Below are 26,867 nucleotides of genomic sequence, written 5' to 3'. Positions count from 1 at the left end.
TACCTATATGGATTAGTATTGGAGAGACAAAAAGATAAGTTTTAAACCAAAAGGTGACAAGTGTCACCATCCAATTCACCCTTAGACTTTTGACCAAGATATTTATACCTTCTTAAATCTAATTTTGATCAAAGTATCTCTTCATTTTAGCTCCTCTTGACTGACTCTCTCTCTACAAGAAAAGAAAAGAAAGCTCTCAACTTGTTTCTTCAATTTCTTGCTTGGATCTCGCAAATCAAACCGATAAAACTTCAAATCACTCCATAAAATCCCTTTGCTAAGTGGTCTTGAGGTAGTTGGTGAAGTGGTTTGAGAAACAAAGGTGCTTAGTTGGCTCTTTTATTGAGGTTCCAAGGTGAGTAGCTAATGGATTCCTTTTTTGGTCTTGCTAATGTCAAATTAATGGTTTGTGTTGGTTAAAGATGTGATTTTATGGAAGAATTTATGGATTAAAGTGAAGTTAGCTCAATTTCTGATTTTATTGGACATTTTTCTGATTTTAGATGATGATCATGGTTTAATCATGGTATGATGGCTGGTAATGGTGTAAAAGGAAGCTTGTATATGTTAGTTACGATTGTTTGCAGAAAATTTCGGTTTTATGCGGAAATTCCAGGTTAGTGTTTTGAATCTGCCCTGTTCTGTCCGGTTTTATTTGAGCATGTTAGAGGCCGAATCAGGCTTAGCTTAAAACATGAAAGTTGTAGAAAATGGTGTTATCTAGCTTCCTGTAAAATTTCAACTTGATCCTAGTACTGTATCATGTGAAATGACCAAAATACCCTTGACTGCCCATGAACCCTGTTCCGCGCCCAGATTTCTGTTTTCGTGGAGTTTTCCATTTTTGACCATGAAAATGCATGATTTGGCTTTGGAGGTCTTCATAAGAAATGTAGGGTTATGCCTTGGCTTCGAAACTCCATAAGATTCGTTTCAATCCGATAAGTGTAGCTTCAGTTATGGATATTGTCCCGAAAGGTGTATTTGATAGTCTATGATGTGTATGTGATTGATTTGAGATGAAATGGTGTTGCTTGTAGGATGGAAAAGTAAGGAAATGTAGGGGAAATGCTGTCCGATCTTTGAAAGCATTTGATTGTTTTGAGTTTGAGTTGAAGGCCTTGGACTTGATCGAGGAAACTGTCTACGATGGATGAGGATTATGAGCCGTGGTTGGTGAGTGATCTCCAAAACTATTGCAAAGTTACTTTTGAATGTTTTCTTGCATTGTTACTCAATTGTATATCATGTGTGTGCGCATGTGAGTCCATAACATGATTTGGCTCAAATGAGTTCTTGAGAATTCGTGTGCTTAGATCCAACGTCTCCACTATCTGTTTACTAGTTATTTGGAGCACGATGGCTCATCATTCCTGTTTATCTGTTATCTGAGCTATTTGAGCGTTGGATGTTAAGTGCCATGATTTCACTGGCTCACCAGAGGAAAAATACGTACATTTGATCTTGGAATCATGACACCATCGAAATGCATTATTGTGAAATATATTTGATTACTGATTTTATTGGTTACTCACTGAGCTTCTAGCTCACTCCAAAAATATTTTATTCCCCTCCACAGGGCTCGTGGCGAAGGAAGGCTTGTAGTACTTATTCATGTGACTAGATGGCATATATCTTGTACAGTTTGGATTTGGAATCATTTTATGTAAAGTTTGGGGGATTGTTTCCGCTTCGCTTATGACATGTAATTATTGGAGAATTTGATTTAATATCTGAGATTTATCTTGTAATTTAATTGAGGACTTTAGTGAACGACTGAGTCCCGGCGAGAGCTGGGCAGGCGGTCCGCCGAACCCTTTGGTACGCCTTAGGGGGAGGTGGGGCTGTCACACATCTCACCAACTAATCATACTATAGAAATATGCAAAAATCCTAATTTACGCTAACTATAAACTAAAGATGAAACTCTTGATTCTATGATTTATTGCAACTATGGAGGATGTAAATGAGTAGTAACGCTATTATAAAGTACTTTATTCAAAATAAAAGGGAATTTTAAGAAAATAAGAAGAATTTTGAGAGTCCTCATAGAAACAACTCATCTTGAGCTTGAATCTCTCTATAAATAGCAGCCTTTAGAGAACATTTTCATAACTTTGGAAGATTAGAGAAACTCACCAAAAATATAGTTTTCACTAGAGTTTCCTTAGTTCATTAGTTAAGGTTGATTAGTATAGTTAGTGTAGTTTATCCTTCTTGTATTTGTAGCTAGATTTGGATGAAGATTTGAAGAGCACAGATTGAGAGGTTGAAACTCATTTGACAAGGGTGACTTTTTTCCTAATACTTTCTCTTTGTATTTGATTTCATGTTTAACTACTCCCTCCATCCTGCAAAGTCTGTCGCACTTCGGGAACAACAATTTTTATGCATAGTAACATCCACTTACATGTAAACTCATTTGTTCCAAGTTTGCCCTTTACATTTCACTGACTCGTCCAAGAAACAAATGGGTCAAAGTGGGACCCATCAAAAAGCAATCCTTATCAAAATCGTTTCCTTATCAAAAATCTTCTTCATCCTAGAAACAAATGGGTCAAAGTGGGACCTACCAAAAAGCAATCCTTGGTTCCACTTCCAGCCACAAAAATCAGTTTCCTTGTCAAAGTCTTCTTCTAGCAGACATTCCAATGGGATCACTGTCTTCTCCGATTCTCCAATTAGCTATCCTTCAATTGCTACAAATTAAGCTACGATAATATCTTTAGAATAACTACAAATTCCCTCTTCTCATACTCTATATTCACTTGAAAGTTTTCATCTTTGATTACAATTTTGGTGCTCCAGTTCGGGAGAGAAGCATTGGAAGGATACGAAGTAGATTTCAATCCAGAGTTGATAACAAATGAGATTCAAAGGTTAGTTAATTGTCTTTTATTCTTTCTTTTTAATGATTTTTTTCTATTTTCTCATGTAAAAAAGGCTGGACCTTTTAAATTTTTTTAAAGTTTATTTATTGACTATTTGGTCTATAATTTCTTAAAGATTTATAGCCAAATTATTTACTGAAAATTTGGGTTTTGGCGGATTGATCCGAAAAAAAAAAATCTTGAAATGTCTATTTTAAATTATTTAACGAGATTATACCACTGATTTGTACCTCTACATTTGCAGTCTGTTTCTTTTTTTTTTACACTCTGTTTCTTCTTTTTTACAGCCTGTTTCAAGAGTAAATTTTAAAAAAAATATGGATACTTTTAATGATATTGAAACTAACAATTCTATGAAAGGATTAACTAATCAAGAAAGGCAAATGATTTTTGATGCTTTATTACAGGAAAGTAATGCCGATAAATTGGAAAGGAGAACTATCAGGAATGTTGCAAGCCTATTTAAAACAAGTGTTAGGACAGTCCAAAGAATTTGGAAGCTAGTAGCAATTACTTCTACAGTTGGAGGAGTTGATGTATCACTCAGATCTCCTAAAAGATGTGAAGAAACGAGCGGAGATTGATTTTACTTTGATCATGGCAATTCTACCCCGGCGTCGGACAAACATCCGGTCACTTTCCAGTGAAATGACAGTGCCCAAATCAACCCTTCATCAACGAATTAAAGACGGTGCTATAAGGCCACACTCAAATGCACTCAAACCACAATTGACAGATCAGAATAAATAAGTAAGGCTTAACTTTTGCTTGTCAATGCTTGAACCAGAAAGTCTCAACACCAATCCAAGGTTTATGAGTGTGTTCAATGTTGTGCATATCGATGAAAAGTGGTTTTACATGACTAAAGAATGTGAAAAATATTATCTTCATCCTCAAGAAGAACAACCTCTTAGGACATGTAAGAGCAAAAAGTTCATTATGTAAGTTATGTTCCTAGTTGCTGTTGCTCGACCACATTTTGATTGCTCTGGTAACCCAACATTTAATGGAAAAATTGGGATTTTCCCTTTTGTATTCAAAGAACCAGCAAAGAGGAGTAGTAAAAATCGTATGGCAAGTACATTAAAGACTAAGCCAATATTGTCAGTGACCATGGAAGTGTTAATCTTAGTCCCTAACTTTTGATATTTACAAAACAAATGGATGTTACTAATATCTCTTCAAAGATCTTTCCAGCTATGAAGAAAATTAGGTTCAAAGATTAAGTACAATTGAAAGAGACAAAGGGTACTGAAAGCTGTCGGACGCTTGTGAAGATTGGATCAGACGTCTGATAATCATTGCGCAGCTTCAGACGCATGATGAACTCACCACCGGACGTCCTAAGGAATTAAAACATTTCCTCTAAACTCACTAACCTCGATCGCATGCAAAAACATAAGAGCACCGAACGTCCGATAAACAATGCGGCACTTCAGACGTAAAGCATTGGAGGTACTGGACGTCCGAAAGGCTTGAAAAAAATTTCTCAATTTCACTATCTGTTTTTGGACGCAAACATTAAAGGTACCGAATGTTCGAAAGAATTGAAGAAAATCTCTTACCATCACTGCCTGCTGTCGGATGTAAGAAACAAGACTACCGGACGTCCGACACTATCAACGGCTAGTTGACTCTTCAACTACCTTCTATCCGTTGGAAGCATTAATAGAGGAACTTTTTGATCTCATATAAATAGAGTATGGTTAACCACTTGAAAAGAACTTCTGCACATTGAAACTACAAAAGATCTAGAGTGATTTTAGTGAGAAAATACTCTTCAAAAAAGATTTGTACTCTTGTTTGTGTGAATCTCGTGTAAGCTCTTCTTGTGTGAGAAAAATACTTCAATAGTGTAGTTTTGTAAGGGTTATCCGAGTGATAGTAAAACTTCCTACCTTGACCAAGTATAACTTGGGGCAAGGAGAAAGTGATCCTTCTTTTGTACACAAAGATTGGTTGTATTTGATCAACTTGAAGAGGCTTGTTTTATAAAGTGATTCTTAAGCTCAAGAGGAGTTTGGAAATATTTGGTTTACTATTCATTCCCTTTTACTTACTATCTTGCAAATATAAATTGATTATCTCTTCTACTCCTGAGTAATCTTGCTTTCTTGATCAATTATTCATTGTATGGTCATCTAGAAAAGAGGGTAAATTTTATATTGAGCCAAAAAGTGCCTCATAACTTGATTAGTTTTTAATTTACCTAATTCACCCCCCTCTTAGGTTGTCTTCGATCCTTACAATTGGTATCAGAATTTGGTCTCCTAGAAATTAAGCTAAAATGACGAACAATAATGTCATTTTTTTAAAGGACAATCTGTCACTAGACCCCCAATGTTTAATGGATCCAATTATGTGAGTTGGAAGGAAAGAATGATTATTTTCTTACAATATATTGATATTGAACTGTGATTTATTGTTAATGAAGGCCCATTTGATACCACTGTTATAGATGAAGTTACATATAAACCAAGACCAAAAATCAGAAATGAATTGACTGGTGAAAATAGAACTCACCTTACTTTGAATGTTAAGACTATGAATTATTGTATAGTACTTTAGATTCAAATGAATCCATTAGGGTCAAGGGTTGTAGGTCTGCAAAAGAGATTTAGGATAAATTGAGAGAAATTCATGAAGGGAGTGAGAATGTGAGAGAACAAAAGAAATCTATTTTAGTTACCAAATATGAATCATTTAAAATGGAACCTCATGAAAATATTGACAAAATGTATTGTAGATTCAATGATCTCATTAAGGATTTAGAGGTGCTAGAAAAGAAATACTCATTAGGAGAGAAAAACAGAAAAATCTTGAATGTCTTATCCAAGAATTGGGAAAGTAAGGTGACTGCCATTGAAGAGGCTAAAGATCTGAATTCTATGCCTATTGAATCTCTTGTTAATTCTCTAACCTCTTATGAGTTGAAACTTAAGTCTAAGGTATAAGAGAAAGAGGATGCAAAGGTGAGAAAGAGCATTGCTCTAAAAGCATCACAAGATGAAGATGATTCGGCTTCCTTGGATGGAGAAGATGTGGAAGTTGACGACAATGATCTTGCTCTCATCACAAGAAGTTTCAAGAGAATTCTCAACAAAAGGAGATTTAGAAAAGGAGTACCTAGCAATTCATTTCTAAATCAGTTCAACAATGCAAGAAACAAAGGAAAGTAAGAGGCCAATAAAAAGCAAACTGACAAATGCTTTGAGCGTGGCCAACTTGGCCACTACATGAGTGAGTACCAATGAAGAAGAAGAAAGAAGGAAAAGTTAAACGAAAACCAAAGCTCAACAATTTTCAAATCACATGGAATGATTGCAACTCCGATGGTGATGTTGAAGAGGAAGAAGAATCTGCTCAAATGGCTTTGATGGCCATTGGTGATGATGAGGTAACTACTTGCAACTCTCAACTTAATAGTGATGATGAATCTGATGATGATGTTAATTCCCTCATTGAGAGACTGTATGATAGTTTGAAAGAATTCTGTGCTAGAAACAATCAACTAAAAAAAAAGATCAATTTTCTTATTCAAAACAATGCAAATCTTTTTCGATAAAACAAGAATCTGAAAGATGAAAATGACTATTTCAAAAAGAATGAGACTGTTTTATCTTTTGAGCTGGATAGAAAAACAAAGCTTTGTGAATTGTTCAAAAAGAAACAAAGTGACTTGAAAAAAAGAATGGATTGTCTAAATGAGTTACTACAACACAAGAAACAAAACCGTTTTCAAAGAAATGAATGAAAACCTCATTCTGGCTTTCATGAGAAAAGGTTGAACTCTAATACAAACGAATTTACCATTTATAAGAGAAGACAAGTTAGATTTGTTAAACCTGTCCATGCAAGTAATTCGCTGACTATGTGTAGTTTTTATTGCCAAATTGGTCATATGAAAATTAATTGTTATATAAGGAAGAATATGAAAAATGCCATGAAATGCATGTGGATAGTTAGACATAATGCTAACTCTCAAAAATTCAAAAAGTAAAGGGTACCAAATATTATCTTGTGAACTTTTGTGTAGGTGAACATGGTGAATATCATTAAGGAATCAAAATGGTTCATAGATAGTGGATGTTCAAAACACATGATCGGTGATCCATCACAATTCATCAAATTCAAACCAAAATCAAGTAAAAAAGAAATATTTGGAGATGATAACAAAGCCAAAATATTTGGAGTAGGAGATGTTGGTAAGAATGGTCAAACTTTTGTTCACAATGTCCTTCTAGTTAATAATTTGAGCTATAACTTGTTAAGTGTTAGTCAATTGTGTGATAGAAATCTGTTTGTGTTATTTAAAAAGCATGAGTGCCTTGTTCTTGACTCAAAATTTAATATTATCTTCAAGGAAAAAAGAATAAATGACATCTATGTAGTTATTCTTGAAAATGTTGATTTCTCTAGTTTTAAATACCTTAAAGTTTCAAATGAAAACCCTTGATTGTGGCATAGAAGGCTGTGTCATTTCAACATGGATTTGTTAAAAGAAATTTTCAAAAAGGAACTTGTTAGAGGATTGGCAAAAATTAAGTTTGAAAAGGACAAGATTTGTGATGCTTGTCAATTTGGAAAACAAGTTAAAGTTTCTTTTAAACCCAAGAAATGTATTTCTACTTCAAAACCTTTGGAACTTTTACATCTTGATTTATTTGGTCCTACACAAATTGCTAACTTGAGTGGTAAAAAATATTGCTTGATTATTATTGATGATTATTCTAGATACACTTGGGTGATATTTCTTGCTCACAAAGATGATGCTTTCAAAAATTTTATTTTCCTATTTGTAAAAGTTCAAAATCTGATTTGGTTGAAAATTATTAAAATTAGAAGTGATAATGGTTCAGAATTTAAATTTTATGATTTTTCAAAATTTTGTGATCATAATGGAATTACTCATGAATTTTCTATTGCAAGAACTCCACAACAAAATGGTGTTGTTGAAAGAAAAAATAGAACTCTTCAAGAAGCCGCAAGAACCATGTTAAATGAATGCAATTTGCCAAAATATTTTTGAGCCGAAGCCGTAAATACGGCTTGTTATGCAATGAATAGAGTTCTCTTGAGACCAATTTTGAACAAAAGCTCTTATGAGTTGATTTTTGATAAAAAGTCAATTGTTGGATATTTCAAAGTTTTTGATTGCAAGTGTTTTTTTTAAATATCAAGGAACATCTTGAAAAATTTTATAAGAAATCCGATGAAGGCATTTTCTTGGGATATTGTGAAAACAAAAGAGATTTTAGAGTCTACAATAGAAGGACTCTTGTTATAGAAGAAGCCATTCATGTTACATTTGATGAATCAAATGATGATATTTTCAAGAGTTGTTGTGAGGATGATGATGATGTAGGTGTTCAAGAAGGACTTAAGAAACTCACAATTCATGATCAAGACAATACTCCACTAGAAGACAATTCGAAGGAAGATGATCCTCAAGATAATCAAGCATTGGAAGAAAATGACACGGATGTTGGCACACCTAAGAATCTTCCAAGAGTTTGGAAGTTTGTTCAAAACCATCCGAAGGAACTTATCATTGGTGATCTATCCGAAAAGGTTAGAACTCGTTCCTCCGCTAAGCAATTGATAGATAATTTTGCCTTAATCTCATATTTTGAACTTAAAAATGTTGATGCCTTGAAAAATGAAAACTGAATTTTAGCTATGGAAGAGGAACTAAATCAATTTGAAAGGAACAAAGTTTGGACATTAGTTGAAAGGTTTCAAAATCATCCTATTATTGGGACAAAATGGGTTTTTAGAAATAAAATGAACAATAAAGGCGAAATTGTAAGAAATAAGACTAGGCTTGTAGTTAAGAATGAATAAATTTTGATGAAACATTTACTCCTGTAACTAGGCTAGAATCAATTAGTGCGAGAACCCGAAATTTTCATATTTTATTTTATTTTTCTGGCTTAATTAATTATTTACTCACCCGTTTTCGCTGAATAATTTATTTCAATCATTTTAAACTTATTTACAAGGAATAATGTCTCAATTATATTTTTAACATGTCTCGTTAGTAAAATTAATTTTTCTAGGGCTCGTTTAACGAGAAATAAGGAATACACGTTTTTCGAGGCTATGTTCGATCCGATAGTACATTAGTCTTGGAGAATTAAGAATGATCCATAGTAGATTAAGAAAAGTTAATTGAGAAATTATATGTGAGTTAAAGTTTAAGCATATACAGTGCGCGCGTCGAAAGTTTTCCGAAAGACGCGTTAGTACAATTAATTGGAGATTTGAGTAATTAATGTTAGACTCATGTGAGAACTCATGTTTTTGTTTCTAAAATAGTTATTTTCATGGTTATTTATCTTAGTATTAGTTGGTTACATTATCGTTATAAAAATTTCTTAGAAATTGCACTTTATCGCGCACAAATTGGAAGAACACGTTTTCGCGCGCGCGATTAATTGAGAGACTTTAAACCTTTATTTTTAGACTATTAAGAGTGAATAATAATAGTACGAATAGAAGTGCACTAGAGATTTAGTGTACTAGTGAAACAAACCTGAGAGGAATCGAGAACGAAACGCGCGCGTGCGCGCACGGAGGGAGAGTTGACGTTTGGACCAATTGTGGCCACAAACTGATAAGCTTCTCAAGGAAGCTTTCCCATCAGCAAAACAACTCTGTTTTTCTCACAATAGCAGCCGTGCATCAAGGAGAGGATGAAGAACCAAATCTTCTCCATTTTTGCTTCAATCCTTGCTTCATTTCATCTCAAATCTTGCAACCAACTTTCATACAACTTGGAGACCATCTTGGAATAGGAAGAAAGCTTCATTTCCACGGTTTTTCTTGGGTTTAAGGTGACAAAAAATTTCTGATCTTAATCATCTAAGGAGGTAATGACGATCAACCCCTTAAATCTTGGTTTATGTGAGTTATATTGCACTTGTGAGCTCATAGATTCATATGGGTAGCTCTATATTGTTGGAAATCTTGTGAGTGGGCTCTATGAAATCCCACAGTGACTTGATGAGCTGATGTGATGATATTGGATGTTAATTATGTTGGATTAGTGCTTCATCTAGTGAATATAAGTTGTCTTGTGGAAAGAAAACTCAAAGGAAGCAAAATGAGAAAAAGGGACGATTCTGCCCTTGCTTTGCCGCACCTCTTGGTGCACATTTTTCTGGTCCAATTGACTTGATTTTGATGTAAATAGGTTATATAGGTTGGGTGGAAAGTTTCCACCAAAAATCATCCAATTTGGTTGGCCAAAAGTTGAGATTTCGAAAATGTAGCAAAACTGGAATGGTGTCCCGTATTGCTCTGGCAGTGATTTTCAAACAGCTAAAACTCTTTGTTCCGACATCAAAATCGAGTGACGTTTGTGGCATTAGAAACTAGACATTTCCAGTTTTCCAACAGTATAAAATGTATGCCCTGATTCCATCTGAGTGAGCTGTACCAACCTTGTAAAGTTGCCTATTCTGTTTCTCGTCTGTACTGGAAGCCCTGTTTTGAGCTACGACTTGATGCTCAAATATGAGGTAGTTGTGGACAGAATTTTAAAACTATTTCTTCTGAGAAATTATAACCTTATGAATGTAGTTTCCAACTCCATCAACCATGCTCAATTCTAATTTGAATTGAGTGAGTTATGGCTGAATTATGAAACTGCTTTAGTGATTGAAAACCCTCTTTTTGGCTAGTTGAATGACTCTTTTTGACTTGGGACTTGTGATCTTGAAATTCTTGGTATTAATCACCTACCAAACACATTTTGGATGTTTCTTAGACATTGTCTTCTTAAATGGACCATGTTTGAAAAGATTTCATTGGCCAAATGTTTTAGAAAGGGAAAATTGAAGTACAAGGCAGATTTGCCTTAGAAATTCTTGGGACTTTAGTGACTTTGTCGACAAACTTCCCGAACGAATTTTTACATGAGATTTGACAGAGGAATATCTCTTATATGGAAGTGTAATACTACCAAATTTGGTGCCATTCTGAGTCCATTTCAAAGCTCAACCAAAGATTCAAAGTCTATGTTTTAAATCTGGAAAATCCTTGTTTAGTATGGAAATTTCAGTAACTTTGAGCCACCATATCTTGGTGCTCAAAACTCCAATTCTTGTTCCGCTTATTGTGTTTTAAACTTTGATTGTAACTCTAATTGAGTTCCAAATTTCAGAGGCTAGTTCGCATTGTGTGAATTTTACCGAATTTTCAAAGTTGGCCAAAAACCAACCTCAAAACTGTCTTGGTATTCCAAAACAACCTCTTGAACCCAAAATTTGAATGTCTTCCATTTGGAATCATGAAAAAGTGCCTTCTAGGAACTTTTAGTACTTTGAAATTAGTTTCCAACGGTACCAATTTTTCCAATTTTGGACTTATGGAGAGTGAGATATGATTTTTCAAAGAATGCCCTAAATTCGAAAATTCTTGGCCATTTTGTAAAATTTTCGCACGGGAACATGTTCAAAGAATCCGGCCGTGTATCCGGCCAGTTCTTGGAGGGAAAGTTGGCCGGATTGGTAGTGGAAATTGGAAAAAAATATAAGGTTACTCACTGCCTTAAATCCGGCCAGTTCTTGGCCGGATTGTGACATGGCACCTTCAAGTTTGTCTTCGATCGCTCGTTTGAAAATTGATTTACATGATTTCATACCTACTTGTTTCCATCCAATGATTGTGAGGATAAAAATCAGATTTTACTTGAGTTTTAAACCCCACCTTTGAGTCTCGATTTATAAGAAATTAAGACTCATTTTCATGACATTTTCTTAGATTGTACAAGTGTGCAATCTTTCTCGATAAGTAGGGGTTTTAAGCGATAGTGTGTAATAGACAACTATTGTTTGCTCAGGTGCTCAAGGAGACCTTTAAGAGGATCTCGAGGGGAACACATAAAGGTTTGTTTACGCACTTACTCTTTTTTTTCAATAGGTGAGTGTTCCATATAGGAGTACGATACTTGAATCGTTTTACGACATGTTTACTCCATGGTCATTATGTGTTTAACTGTTAAGTGTTACAAATAATTGCTCCTATGAACTTTACCACGGTTTTAAGGCGAGTGTATACTTCATCTCACTCGACCTATCAAAATGATAAATCTTACCGTTAACCGAGATTATTTACCGTTTATCGTTTACCGTTTACCGTTCATTGTTTATCTATTGACTTGATCACCTATTTACTTGATTACCTGACTACTTGATTATGTGATTACTATAAATTACATGTTCATACAAAATTACATCGTATTTCTTACGTGTTTAAGTATGAAATGTCACTGATAATTACTCATATGAAATTGTTCACTAATTTAAGGCGAGTGTGTACTTTATCTCACTCGACCTACTAAAATGACCATTTTTTACCGTTAACCGAGAACTATTACCGTTTACCGTTTATCATTTACCGTTTACCGATTTACTTGATTACTTGTGCATGTTGTAAATTCTAAGCTGAACTGGGCCCTGCCCTTGGTTACTAACCTACTCGAGCCAAGACTGAACTCGGTCGGGTAGGTTGGAACTCTAAAATACCGTTTCGGTATACTCGACTACTACCACTGGAGGGATAAGGTGATGGCCAGACAAACCGAGGGTTCTGAAGTTATAAGGTGCAGTTGACTGAAATGGTTCCACTGGAACACCGTATCCTTCAATGTGTGTTTATTTTGCATAATGATAACTGTCTCATGTTAATGTGCCAACGTGCAACCCTGAGCCATACCTGTGATATGCTCAAATTACTCGTACAATGATAACTATCTCATGTTAATGTGCCAATGTGCAACCTTGAATCATACATGTAGTATGCTCAAATTACTTGATTTATTAGAACTGCTAAAATGTCTTGGACCTTATTGGGCTGTGTAACTCATTCCACGTTTTTGTTTTCCTTAACAGGGTTCGAGACCAAGAGTGCTCGTGAATAGTACTAGATTGTTTTCTTTTGGAAACATTAAGTTGTATTACAGTAGGTGGCTGTAGTAAATATTCTTTTGGGTTGTATTAAACTTGAGAGCTGACCAATTGTAAGTATGAAATGTTTTGGAGTACTTTAAATATATATATTGAAGTTATTTGAAGTATTCCTAGTTTTGAATTATGGATTGTACCGAGTCCCGGCGAGAGTTGGGCAGGCGTCCCGCCAATACCCTTGGGTTCGCCCTTGGGAGAAGTGAGGGCGTCACTGTTGGTATCAGAGCTTAGGTTTCAGATCTTTATATTGTATCCTAGGCTTAAAAGTTTAGGATGCCGGGCTGTGGGATTGATTTGAAAGTTAAGTGACCGCTTCTAAGGATGAAAATCAAAACCGTTTCGCGTGGTATCTGCGCGGGGTGAGCTTGGACCAAGTGGTGTTATGATTCCTAAGATGTGAATGAGAAAAGGGTTAAGTGCTCTTCTAGGGTGAAGCTATGGATCATGGATGTGATAGGTATAAAACCTTTATCTTGATACTTGGAGAAAATTATATACGTATGTTGGATAGGAATCTCAAATGTGGTGATTTACTCTTGGGACCGGCCGACTCGAGTTGTGAATTATCTTGTTTTGGATTCTCGTACCCGAGTATCTAAGAGTTGAGGACAATCCTAAGGACTTGAGATCTCTATTTGTGGGGGAATACGAATGAACCGATAGTTCACGTGAATAGTTACAGGAAACCAATAGTCGTTTGGCTAAGATGGCACAATAATTAAGAGTGGCAGGTGGAGAGGACTGTAGCCCAGAAGATCCTGGTGTTGGGATTGAAGTTGAACGTGTTAGGGAACGGAAATCATCTAATTTCAATTAATCTAGTGAAACACTACTTGTGACCTTTTGCAGTGGGACGATGGGAGTAGAACTTAAGAGTTTGTGCCTTGGAGATGAATGTACTATTGATAACCACTTGTTTACTTTTGTTTACTGACTTTGACTTGGTATGAACTTTATTTGACTGTAACTTGTGTTATGATTTAATGAGCTCGAGTTTATGTTTGATTGGTATGGTAATAATGTTAATTGTGTAAGTGATTTCATTTTTTTTTTCTTTAAAATTGTTACTGGTATGTGTGGAGTTCAATTATAGCTTAGTGTGAGATTTATGCATATGCATATAGATTAGCTGTGAACATGGAAATTAGAAGACAACAGAAGGGACGTCAACCTAGACAACCCCGAAATCAAAGAGTGGATAATGGGTCTGATATTGATCAAAACGCCGAGCCAAGTGTTGGGAGAGAAAATGACCAAATGAGATTAGTTTTAACTAGCATGACAGATGTACTAGAGCTCTTAGTAGCTCAACAGGGCCACGGGATTGGACAAGGAAACCAACGTGGAAACCAAGAGATAGGGGAGGATCGAGTTTTGGAGTGGTTTCAGAAATTCTTCCCGCCCAAATTTTCTGGAGGGCCTGACCCAGAAGTGGCTGAGAATTGGTTAGAGAATATAAGGAATATATTAGATGCCTTGGATTACATGGAGGAAAGACAAGTCACCTTTGCTGTATTTCAACTTGAAGGAGCAGCCCGAGCCCGGTGGAATATTATAAGAAACAAGTGGAAAAGAGATCAAACTCCAAGGATTTGGATAAACTTTCTTCCTCCACTTGTCCAAGAAAAGAGAGAAGACGATTTTATAAAGCTTCGTCAAGGAACTTTAAGTGTGGCTGAGTATGAAACACGCTTCACGAAATTATCTACATATGCTCCAAAATTGGTGGCTATGGAACGGAAGAGAATAAGACGGTTTATCCAAGAATTAAATTTAGAGATCCAAGATGCCCTTGCCGCAGCACATATTGAAACATTTAGTGACGCTCTCGAGAAAGCGCAATGGGTAGAGAGCACAAAATTCCAACTGAGAGCCTTTCGAGCGAAGAAAAGAGATGTATCTAATGGTACACTAAGAGAAATTGGGCTGCCACCCAAAGTTAGAAAAGAGGTGGATGGAGTAAGACTATCACTTCTTTCACCACTCATGATAAAGGAACCAAAAGGAACGATGTCACGAGGAGCTCCAGTAGGACAGATACGATCAAAGGAAACCTCGCAAGCAAGTCAAGTCACAACACCTCGTCCAACTTGTGGATATTGTGGAAGGACGAATCATACCGAAGAAAACTGTTGGCTAAAGGGGCAAAAGTGCATGGGATGTGAGAGCCCAACCATAAAGTTCATGAATGTCCACGGAGGTATCCACGAGAAGCTACTACTTCACAAGGAAATAGAACTGTTCCTCGACGAGTCAATGGAGGAGGAAACCGACCAGTAGCATCTACAAGAACATATGAAATGATCACACAACAGGGTTCAGGGTTATCTGAAATAACGAAAGGTATGAATTTCGAGGACGAAATTCTTTTTAAGGAGGGAAGGTTGTGAGAACCCGAAATTTTCATATTTTATTTTATTTTTCTGGCTTAATTAATTATTTACTCACCCGTTTTCTCTGAATAATTTATTTCAATCACTTTAAACTTATTTACATGGAATAATATCTCAATTATATTTTTAACACGTCTCGTTAGTAAAATTAATTTTTCTAGGGCTCGTTTAACGAGAAATAAGGAGTACACGTTTTTCGAGTCTATGTTCGATCCGAGAGTACATTAGTCTTGAAGAATTAAGAATGATCCATAGTAAATTAAGAAAAGTTAATTGAGAGATTATATGTGAGTTAAAATTTAAGCTTATACCGTGCGCACGTCGAAAGTTTTCCGAAAGACGCGTTAGTACAATTAATTGGAGATTTGAGGAATTAATGCTAGACTCATGTGAGGACTCATGTTTTTATTTCTAAAATAGTTATTTTCATGGTTATTTACCTTAGTATTAGTTGGTTACATTATCGTTATAAAAATTTCTTAGAAATTGCACTTTATCGCCCACAAATGAAGTACGCGTTTTCGAGCGCGCGATTAATTGAGAGACTTTAGCCTTTTATTTTTAGACTATTAGGAGTGAATAATAATAGTATGAATGGAAGTGCACTAGAGGTTTAGTGTACTAGTGAAACAAACCCGAGAGGAATCGAGCACGAAACGCGTGTTTGCGCGCGCGGAGGGAGAGTTGACTTTTGGACCAATTGTGGCCACAAACTCATAAGCTTCTCAAGGAAGCTTTCCCATCAACAAAACAACTCTGTTTTTCTCACCATAGCAGCCGTGCATCAAGGAGAGGAAGAAGAACCAAAGCTTTTCCATTTTTGCTTCAATCCTTGCTTCATTTCATCTCAAATCTTGCAATCAATTTTCATACAACTTGGAGACCATTTTGAACTAGGAAGAAAGCTTCATTTCCACGGTTTTTCTTGGGCTTAAGGTGACCAAAAATTTCTGATCTTAATCATCTAAGGAGGTAATGACGATCAACCCCTTGAATCTTGGTTTATGTGAGTTATATTGCATTTGTGAGCTCATAGATTCATATGGGTAGTTCTATATTGTTGGAAATCTTGTGAGTGGGCTCTATGAAATCCCACAGTGACTTGATGAGCTGATGTGATGATATTGGATGTTAATTATATTGGATTAGTGCTTAATCTAGTGAATATAAGTTGTCTTGTGGAAAGAAAACTCAAAGGAAGCAAAATGAGAAAAAGGGACGATTCTGCCCCTGCTTTGGCGTACCTCTTGGTGCACATTTTTCTGGTCCAATTGACTTGATTTTGATGTAAATAGGTTATATAGGTTGTGTGACGCCCCCACTTCTCCCTAAGGCGAACCAAAGGGTATCCGCGGGACGCCTGCCCAGCTCTCGCCAGGACTCAAGCAATTTCCGTCCAAACTTAATACAATATTAGACGTTACCATTAAATATCATAAATACAATCAGTGCGTAAGCATTCAAGCTTATCAATATTCAACATCTGCCCAATCATTACATCGGGATCTCGAAATACATCAATATTCAAAATATACATCAATCACAAGTCTAACCCCAAAGTGCAACGGAAACCCTAAAAACAAGAGTACGCCAAGAGGGGTTTCTCCAACATTTCTCCAAGTCCAATCCTGTTAAGGAAAACAAATCTACAGGGTGAGCAAAACGCTCGTGAGGCCAAGAACACACATGCAAGCAAGTAGTCCAGATAACAGTCCCAAATAACAGTCCAAGAGATAATTACAAGTAATTAATAAAGCCAGTGAAAGTAAGCAGAAACAATTCAAGGATATAGTAGCTCTCAGGAGCTAAGTTCCACTTGCTTTGCCAGTTCATTCGTATATCTTCCCGCGATGACTCTCCGTCAACCGGGTTGATATTTCCAAACCGTAGATCACCACTTACTTCTCATCCGTCCACCCTACACCGCTTCGGGCCCGCACGACATTTATAAGGCTATACTCCACGAGTATGCCAAGCAAGATCTCTCAAATAGATCAAGCTTATCATGTGATTCTCATGGCTCACCAAGGTACCCGACCAAGCCCATGCCGGCTCGAGTTCCAAGGTCGGCCTATGAGTTTGGGCGTCCCCCATGTATCATGTAAGTTTCGAGGAGATTCACTCCAACGACGTATACAACCATAGCATACCATGTCATGTAATAAAGCATTCGACAGGTTTAAGCATGTATTTCAGGTCATGTAAACAAGGCAAAACATGTTAAGCATGAGTCATTTGTTTCAAATGAGAACGAGTGCGATAAAGTACACACTCGACTCCATTTTTCAAAACCAAGTAAGCTAAGCATGTAATCAGGTAAGCCAAACATGAATCAAGTGTATAGAATTCAAGTAGCCATACACTTGACACTCACCGAGCAAATCAAGAAGAAATATTTTCTGAAAGTTCAAGTGTTCACTGTAGGATCCTCTTGAAGGTCCTCGAGTGCACCTGAGCAAAATATAATGTATTATCATTCACGTGCCCCAATTATCAAGGAAGATTGTATGTTAGTACAATCTAAGGAAATTTCATGAAAACGAACCTCAGTTACTCGTAAATCGAGGTTCAATTAGAGTTTCTTAAAGTACAAGAGCGATCGAGTTTTCATTTCGGAAAATCAAGTATAAAATGTTCAAGTAATATCGAAGGAATAAGGAGTGCTTGAAAACTCCCTTCCTTTGGAATTCGGAAAATTTTCAGTTTTGATACGATATTTTGAAAAATCGTATCTCACATTCTACATGTCAAAAATTGGAAAACTTGGTACCGTTGGAAACCTCTTTGAAAGTACTAAAAGTTCTTAGAAGACACTTTTCCACGATTTTAAATGGAAGACATTCAAAAATGGGATCAAAGTTACTGTTTCAGGGTACTTAAGGTTGTGTTGGGGTTGGTTTTTCGCTAACTTTGGAAATTCGGCAAAATTCACACGTTGCGAGCTAGCCTCTGAAATCTATAACTCAATTAGAGTTGCAAGTAATGTTTTTAACATAAAAATTGGATAAAGAATCGGAGTTTCGAGCACCGAGATACGGTAGCTCAAAGTTAGGGAAAAATTCAAAACTGGTGAACAAATTTCCAGATTTGAGCTTCCAACTTTGGCACTTTAGTTAGGTATCAAAATGGACTTGGATTGGTACAAAATTTGGCAGTATAATACTCCAATATAAAGAGTATCTCCCTATCAAATTTCATAGAAAAATACCTTCGGGAAGGTAGTCACTCAAACAACCAAAGTTTCGAAAATTCTAAGACAAAACTGCCTTGAGCCTTTTGTTTTCCATTCCAAACATTTGGTCAAGGAAAATCCTCCAAACATAGTTCATTAGTGTAGGCAAAGCCTAAGGAACATTCATGGTACATTTGGTAAGTGTTTAACACCCAAAAATTCAATTAGCAAGTCTACACCAAGCCTTGCATCAAATCTGTCCAAAAGTTAGGGTTTTCAAGAGCAGGGCAGGTTCCGTATTTTGATCACAAATCACTCAACTTAACTCGGAATTGAGCATGGTTTATGGCGTTGGAAAATAAATTTATAGAGATATAGTTTTACAGAAGAAATCATTTTGAAATTCGGCACACAACTAGCTCGAATTCGAGCCACAAGTTGCAGCCTCAACATATAAACATCATATAAAAGCCATTAAACCCTCAAAATTCTGCAAAAATAGGTACGTTCAAAGTAGGGGCAGAATCGGAACTTTTGCATTCTTGCACTCCTTGAAGTTTCTACTAGTTATGCACCATTAATCTACCATTTTGAGCACTAAACCAACATTAAATCCATCATCAAGCATGAGATCAGCCCCCAAGACAAAGGTGGGAGTTCATAGAGCCCATCCATTTCATTTTACACCATAAACAAACTAACCAAAGGCATAAATGAACTTAACTAGGTAAGATAACCTCCAAATGACAAGTTTCTAAGGTTGGATCATCACTCACTTGGTTGGAGGTTCAAGAGCAGAATTTCGGTCACTCTTTGCTCCAGAAAACCGTGGCTTTTCAGCTCCCTTTTGCAGCTTAAGATGATCTTCTAGTGTAGAGCTAAGTGTGGTTAAATTTTGGTAGGATTTGGTGCTGGTTTGATGATGATTTTTGGTGAAGGAAAATTTGGAAGAACTTGGTGTTCTTGTTGAGCTAAATGGCCGGCCAAATGAGGGGTGAGGAGAGAGAAATTTTGATCAAATTTAGCTTCCTATGGAAGCTTCATTTGTGTGGCCCATGTTGATGCAAAAGTCAACTCTACTACCGCGCGCACTCGCGCGCGTTTCGAGCTCGATTCCTCTCGCGTTTGTTTCACTAGTGCACTAACCCTCTAATGCACTTATGTTCATATAAATATTATTCACTCTTAATTGTCCCAAAATGAGGGTCTAAAGTCCCTCAATTAAAATCACGTGTGTGAAAACGCGTATCTCCAATTTAAGCGCGATAACACGAAGCTTCCGAGAAATTCTTACAACGATAATACTAATAACTATCACTTGAGTATTTAAACATGAAATTACCTAATTTAGGTCCATTGTATAAATCTTTAATATTCCAAGCCTATTGTACTCTCAATCGGATAAAATTTCCAAGCACTATTCACTGTTCTCACTAAACGCGCTCCCGGAAATTAATTCTTGAAACAAGTCACTTTAAAAATATAACGAAACTATATTTCCACGTAATTAGGTTCAATAGGTCTAGAAAATAATACTCGGAATAAATGAACAACTAAATAATTAAATAAGCTCAAAATAGGGTTTTAATAGGAGTTTTACGAGTCCTCACATGAGTCGAGTATTAACTCCTCAAATCTCCAATAAATTTGTATCCATGCATCTTTTGGAAAACTATCCACGCGTGAGTAGTAAATGCTCACTTAGAACTTATTCACCTTGAAACACTCGTGTTCATTATTTCTCACTTAAACAATCCTCCGAAAATTGAAGTTGTTGCTGGAACGTTTTAAAAGCATAATGAAGACATTGTTCCATACGAATGGATTTAAAATGGTTGTAATAAATTATTTGAGGAAAACAGGTGGATAAATACTTAGTTTAACCATTAATATTCGATAAAAATAAAAAAAATTTCGGGTTCTCACAGGTTGTGTGGAAAGTTTCCACCAAAAATCATCCAATTTGGTTGGCCAAAAGTTGAGATATCGAAAATGTAGCAAAACTGGAATGGTGTCCCGTATTGCTCTGGCAGTGATTTTCAAACAGCTATAACTCTTTGCTCCGACGTCAAAATTGAGTGCCGTTTACGGCATTAGAAACTAGACTTTTTCAGTTTTTTCAACAGTGTAAAATGCATGCCCTGATTCCACCTGAGTGAGCTGTACCAATCTTGTAAATTTGCCTGTTCTGTTTCTCGTATGTACTGGAAACCCTGTTTTGAGCTGCGACTTGATGCTCAAATATGAGCTAGTTGTGGACAGAATTTTAAAACTATTTCTTCTGGGAAATTATAACCTTATGAATGTAGTTTCCAACGCCATCAACCATGCTCAATTCTAAGTTGAATTGAGTGAGTTATGGCCGAATTATGAAACTGCTTTAGTGATTGAAAACCCTCTTTTTGGCTAGTTGAATGACTCTTTTTGACTTGGGACTTGTGATCTTGAAATTCTTGGTATTAATCACCTACCAAACGCATTTTGGATGTTTCTTAGACATTGTCTTCTTAAATGGACCATGTTTGAAAAGATTTCATTGGCCAAATGTTTTAGAAAGGGAAAATTGAAGTACAAGGCTGATTTGCCTTAGAAATTCTTGGGACTTTAGTGACTTTGTCGACAAACTTCCCGAACGAATTTTGTGGGGGAATACGAATGAACCGATAGTTCACGTGAATAGTTACAGGAAACCAATAGTCGTTTGGCTAAGATGGCACAATAATTAAGAGCGGCAGGTGGAGAGGACTGTAGCCCAGAAGATCCTGGTGTTGGGATTGAAGTTGAACGTGTTAGGGAACGGAAATCATCTAATTTCAATTAATCTAGTGAAACACTACTTGTGACCTTTTGCAGTGGGACGATGGGAGTAGAACTTAAGAGTTTGTGCCTTGGAGATGAATGTACTTTTGATAACCACTTGTTTACTTTTGTTTACTGACTTTGACTTGGTATGAACTTTATTTGACTGTAACTTGTGTTATGATTTAATGAGCTCGAGTTTATGTTTGATTGGTATGGTAATAATGTTAATTGTGTAAGTGATTTCATTTTTTTTTCTTTAAAATTGTTACTGGTATGTGTGGAGTTCAATTATAGCTTAGTGTGAGGTTTATGCATATGCATATAGATTAGCTGTGAACGTGAAAATTTGAGGACAACGGAAGGGACGTCAACCTAGACAACCCCGAAATCAAAGAGTGGATAATAGGTCTGATATTGATCAAAACGCCGAGCCAAGTGCTGGGAGAGAAAATGACCAAATGGGATTAGTTTTAACTAGCATGACGGATATACTAGAGCTCTTAGTAGCTCAACAGGGCCACGGGGTTGGACAAGGAAACCAACGTGGAAACCAAGAGATAGGGGAGGATCGAGTTTTGGAGTGGTTTCAGAAATTCTTCTCGCCCAAATTTTCTGGAGGGCCTGACCCAGAAGTGGCTGAGAATTGGTTAGAGAATATTAAGAATATATTAGATGCCTTGGATTACACAGAGGAAAGACAAGTCACCTTTGTTGTATTTCAACTTGAAGGAGCGGCCCGAACCTGGTGGAATATTATAAGAAATAAGTGGGAAAGAGATTAAATTCCAAGGATTTGGATAAACTTTGTACGAGAGTTTAATGAGAAATTTCTTCCTCCACTTGTCCAAGAAAAGAGAGAAGATGATTTTATAAAGCTTCATCAAGGAACTTTAAGTGGGCTGAGTCTGAAACACGCTTCACGAAATTATCTACATATGCTCCAAAATTGGTGGCTATGGAACGGAAGAGAATAAGACGGTTTATCCAAGAATTAAATCTAGAGATCCAGGATGCCCTTGCCGCAGCACATATTGAAACATTTAGTGATGCTCTCGAGAAAGCGCAAAGGGTAGAGAGCACAAAATCCCAACTGAGAGCCTTTCAAGCGAAGAAAATAGATGTATCTAATGGTACACTAAGAGAAATTGGACTGCCACCCAAAGTTAGAAAAGAGGTGGATGGAGTAAGACTATCACTTCTTTCACCACTCATGATAAAGGAACCAAAAGGAACGATGTCACGAGGAGCTCCAGTAGGACAGATACGATCAAAGGAAACCTCGCAAGCAAGTCAAATCACAACGCCTCGTCCAACTTATGGATATTGTGGAAGGACGAATCATACCGAAGAAAACTGTTGGCTAAAGGGGCAAAAGTGCATGGGATGTGAGAGCCCAACCATAAAGTTCATGAATGTCCACGGAGGTATCCACGAGAAGCTACTCTTTCACAAGGAAATAGAACTGTTTCTCGACGAGTCAATGGAGGAGGAAACCGACCAGTAGCATCTGTTGGCCTTGGTCCCTTGCTTTTGATGTTTGCAAAACAATGGATAATACTAATATCTCTTCAAGAAATACTTTCAGCTATGAAGCAAATCAGATTCAAAAATTAATCACATTTGAAAGGGACAAAGTATACTGAAGCTGTCGGACGCTCAAGAAGTTAGGATCGGACGTCTGATAATCTTTGCGACACTTCGGACGCAGAAAACTAGCCTATCGGACGTCCAAAAGAATTCAAGAAAAATTTCCAGTTTTACATCATACCTTCGGACGTCCAAAAGAATTCAAGAAAAATTTCCAGTTTTACATCATACCTTCGGACGCAGAAAACCAACTTACCGGACGTCCGAAAGAATTAAAGAAAATCTCTTTTCCTCACTGCCTGCTGTCGGACGCAAGAAACAAGACTACCGGACGTCCGATACTCCAACGGCTAGCTGACTCTTCTGCTACTTTCTATCCATTGGAAGTATTAATGAGGCACTCTCTTGGTCCTATATAAATAGTGGTTGGTCAGATACTTCAAACAACTTTTGCACACTGAAGATACAAAAGATCTAGAGTGATTTTAGTGAGAAAATAATCTTCAAAGAAGATTTGTAGTCTTAGTGGTGTGAGGTTCATTGTAAGCTTTTCATTTGTGAGTGAATACTTCATGAGTGTAGCTCTGTGAGGGTTGTCCTGAGGGATAGTAAAACTTCCTGGCTTGACCGAGTGGTGTTCGGGGAAAGGAGGAGGTGAACCTTCCTTTGTACGCAAGAGTGATTGTAATTCATCAACTTGAAGAAGCTTATTTGAATTAATCTACAAGCTCAAGAGGAGTTGGGTAGTTAATTGGTTTGCAATTCTTTTCTTTCTATTTATTTATTGTTACGTTTGTGATTTTTACTCTTTCACTTGGTTGTCTTCGATCCTTACTGTGACGGCCCCACCTCCCCCTAAGGCGAACCAGAGGGTTTGGCGGGCCGCCTGCCCAGCTCTCGCCGGGACTCAGTCGTTCACTACATTCCTCAAATGAATTACAATCTAAATCTCAAATATTACATCAAATTCTTCAAGAATTACATATCAAAACCGAAGCGAAATAATTCTCAACTATACATAAAATGATTCCAAATCCAAACTGTACAAAATATAGGCCATCCAGTCCTTCGCCACGAGCCCTGTGGAGGGGAATAAAATAGTTTTGGGGTGAGCTAAAAGCTCAGCGAGTAACCAGTAAAATCAGAAATCAAATATATTTCACAATAATGCATTTCGATGATGTCATGATTCCAAAATCAAATGTACGTTTATTGCTCTCGTGAGCCAGTGAAATCATTGCACTTGAACACCCAACGCTCAAATAGATCATTTAACATTAACAGAGAGAGGGAGCCCCTTTTTGAGCTCCAGATAAACATGAACATGAACCATAAACAGAGTGGAGACGTTGGTGTCCAGCACAAGACTTTCCCAGAACTCATTGATGCCAAAATCATATCATGAATTCACATGCAAGCACGCATGAGATGCAATCGAGTAAATAATGCAAGAAACATTTCACAAGTACTTTGGAAATAGTTTAGGGTCACTCACCTCCACGGCTCAGAAATCATCCAGCATATAACATTGCCTTGCTCAAACCCAAGTCTTAGATCACAAACTCAATGCAAACAAATCCCTTCAAAGTTCGGACAGCACTTCCCCTGAATTTGCTAACTTTTCCAGCCATCATGGCTTCATTATTTCCTCATTCCAAGCCAAAGGTACATACACAACAACAAGTTCATCCAATAGCCATTCAGCAAGCTCCAAGTAGTACTAGTACAAGTCAAGCTAGGGAAAAGTTCGGAAATGAAAGTTAAGCTCAAAACCAGAAAAATAGGTTTTGACATCATTTTACGGTAATGGCACCAAAGGTACCGCGATTGTCGGATGAAGGTGCAAGATACACCGTTTCGAAGCTAAGAGATAGGGCTACAACATTACAGAAGGTCCCTCAACCCAGTTTCGAGTGTAACCAGGTCAAAAATGCAAGATACCATACCAGAACCGGAAAAACAGATTCACAGAACGCATTTTAGCGGAAACATCATAAAGCAGGCTATCCAAGTCCAAATCCAGAAATTCCGAAACCATCTGAAAGCTAAGAAACAGGGATAAATTTCATCAGAAGACCTCAACAACCAATTCGGAAGCAATTCCAGCCAAAACAACCAATTACAGGCGCAAATCCCAATTTCGGGTAGAACCAGAACAGCAATAGTAATTTCGACTTTTCTCAGGCTACGATACTCCGATTGACCTGAAATTTTGTAGGCACCTCTAAATTGTCATTCCCTACAACTTTCATGTTTTAAGCCAAGGCCAATTCGGCCTCTATATAGGACCAAAAATTTCGGACAGAATGAAGAACCAAGAACCCTAATTTTCCAGATTTCTTCCAAAACAGAAATTAATTGCAATCTTCCACTTTTTCCACCTCCTAGAGTCATTAAACATCAGTTCCCATCGTCATACATAGCCACACAATCATGCTTGTATTAAAACAGAAAAATCCCCAAAAATAATAAAACTTCACCAATTCAACCAAAACCAAGAAATAATCCATAAAGTTGCACCTTATACCACCACTAATCATCAATTAAGCATCACTAGAGGGAGGAGAGTGGTACTTCATGACTTACCTTTAAACAAGAGAGAGAGAACAATAGGTCTCCTTAGCTTTCCAAATAACTTCACCAAACACCTTACAAACACTAAGTGAAGAGGTTTTATGGAACAAAAGTAAGATTAAGTAGTTGTTTTGATGATTTGGAGCAAGATGAAATCAAGAACTTGGAGAGTGTTTTTTCTTCTTCTTGTCAAGAGAGGTTCGGCCATATGAAGCTTAGAAATGAAGATATTTTGGTCAATTTTTTGAAGTTATTATGGTAAATGGTAAAAGATTGAATAGTAAGTCAAATGTCAAGACTAAATCTTATGGTGACACTTGTCACCTTTTTGGTACAAAACTTATCTTTTTGTCTCTCCAATACAAATATCTTAACACATTGTAAAATAATATCACTTAATACAAAATTCCAACAAACTGTCAAAAATATAATGCATTTACCGCACTTGCGGGTCCCACGTTCAAAATACGCTCTTAATTTCTGAAAAACTAACCGATACTAGAAAAATCATTTTAAAACTATCTTTGCTCATAAACTTTATCTGGGGAATTTTTCTAATCAAGAAAATGTAGAAAAGGCGGGCGTTTAAAAAAATAAACCCTAGAAAATTAGAAAATTTTCGGGTTCTCACACTCATACTTTTCGGGGCGTCACACTTACAATTGGTATCAGAGCTTGGTCTCCTAGAGATTAAACTCAATCGGCTTTGGAGTAAATATGACAACCAATAATACCATATTTTTTGAAGGACATTCTGTGATTAGATCACCTATGTTTAATGGGTCAAATTATGTGAGTTGAAAAGAAAGAATGATTATATTTTTGCAATCAATTGATATTGAATTGTGGTTTATTATTAGTGAAGGTCCATATGATTCCTCTCTTATAGATGAAAATACTCATAAATCTTGATCAGAAACAAGAAGTGAACTGACTGCTGTGGATAGAGCTCATCTCACCTTAAATGCAATAGCCATTAATGTGTTATATTGTGCTTTAGACTCAAATGAATCTATTAGAGTCAAGGGTTGCATGTCAGCTAAAGACATTTGCGACAAATTGAAAGAATTTCATGAAGGTAGTGAGAATGTTAGAGAGCAAAAGAAATCTATCTTAGTTACTAAATATGAGTCGTTTAAGATGGAACCTCATAAAAATATTGATCAAATGTATTGTAGATTCAATGATGTTATTAAAGATTTAGAGGTTCTGGAAAAAGACTATACCTTAGAAGAGAAAAATAGAAAAATTCTGAATGCCTTGTCCAATGATTGGGAAAATAAAGTGACTGCTATTGAAGAGGCTAAAGATTTGAATACTATGCCTATTGAATCACTTATTAATTCTCTAACCTCTTATGAGATGAATCTTAAGTCCAAAGTGCAAGAGGAAGAGGATGCAAAGGTGAGAAAGAGTATTGCTCTAAAAGTCTCACAAGATGAAGATGATTCAACCTCCTTAGATGAAGATGACATGG

The sequence above is a fragment of the Coffea arabica genome, chromosome 10e (assembly GCF_036785885.1).
Source record: "Coffea arabica cultivar ET-39 chromosome 10e, Coffea Arabica ET-39 HiFi, whole genome shotgun sequence".
Taxonomy (NCBI): domain Eukaryota; kingdom Viridiplantae; phylum Streptophyta; class Magnoliopsida; order Gentianales; family Rubiaceae; genus Coffea; species Coffea arabica.
The sequence above is the reverse complement of the archived record's forward strand: the minus strand, read 5'-3'. Positions refer to the sequence as shown.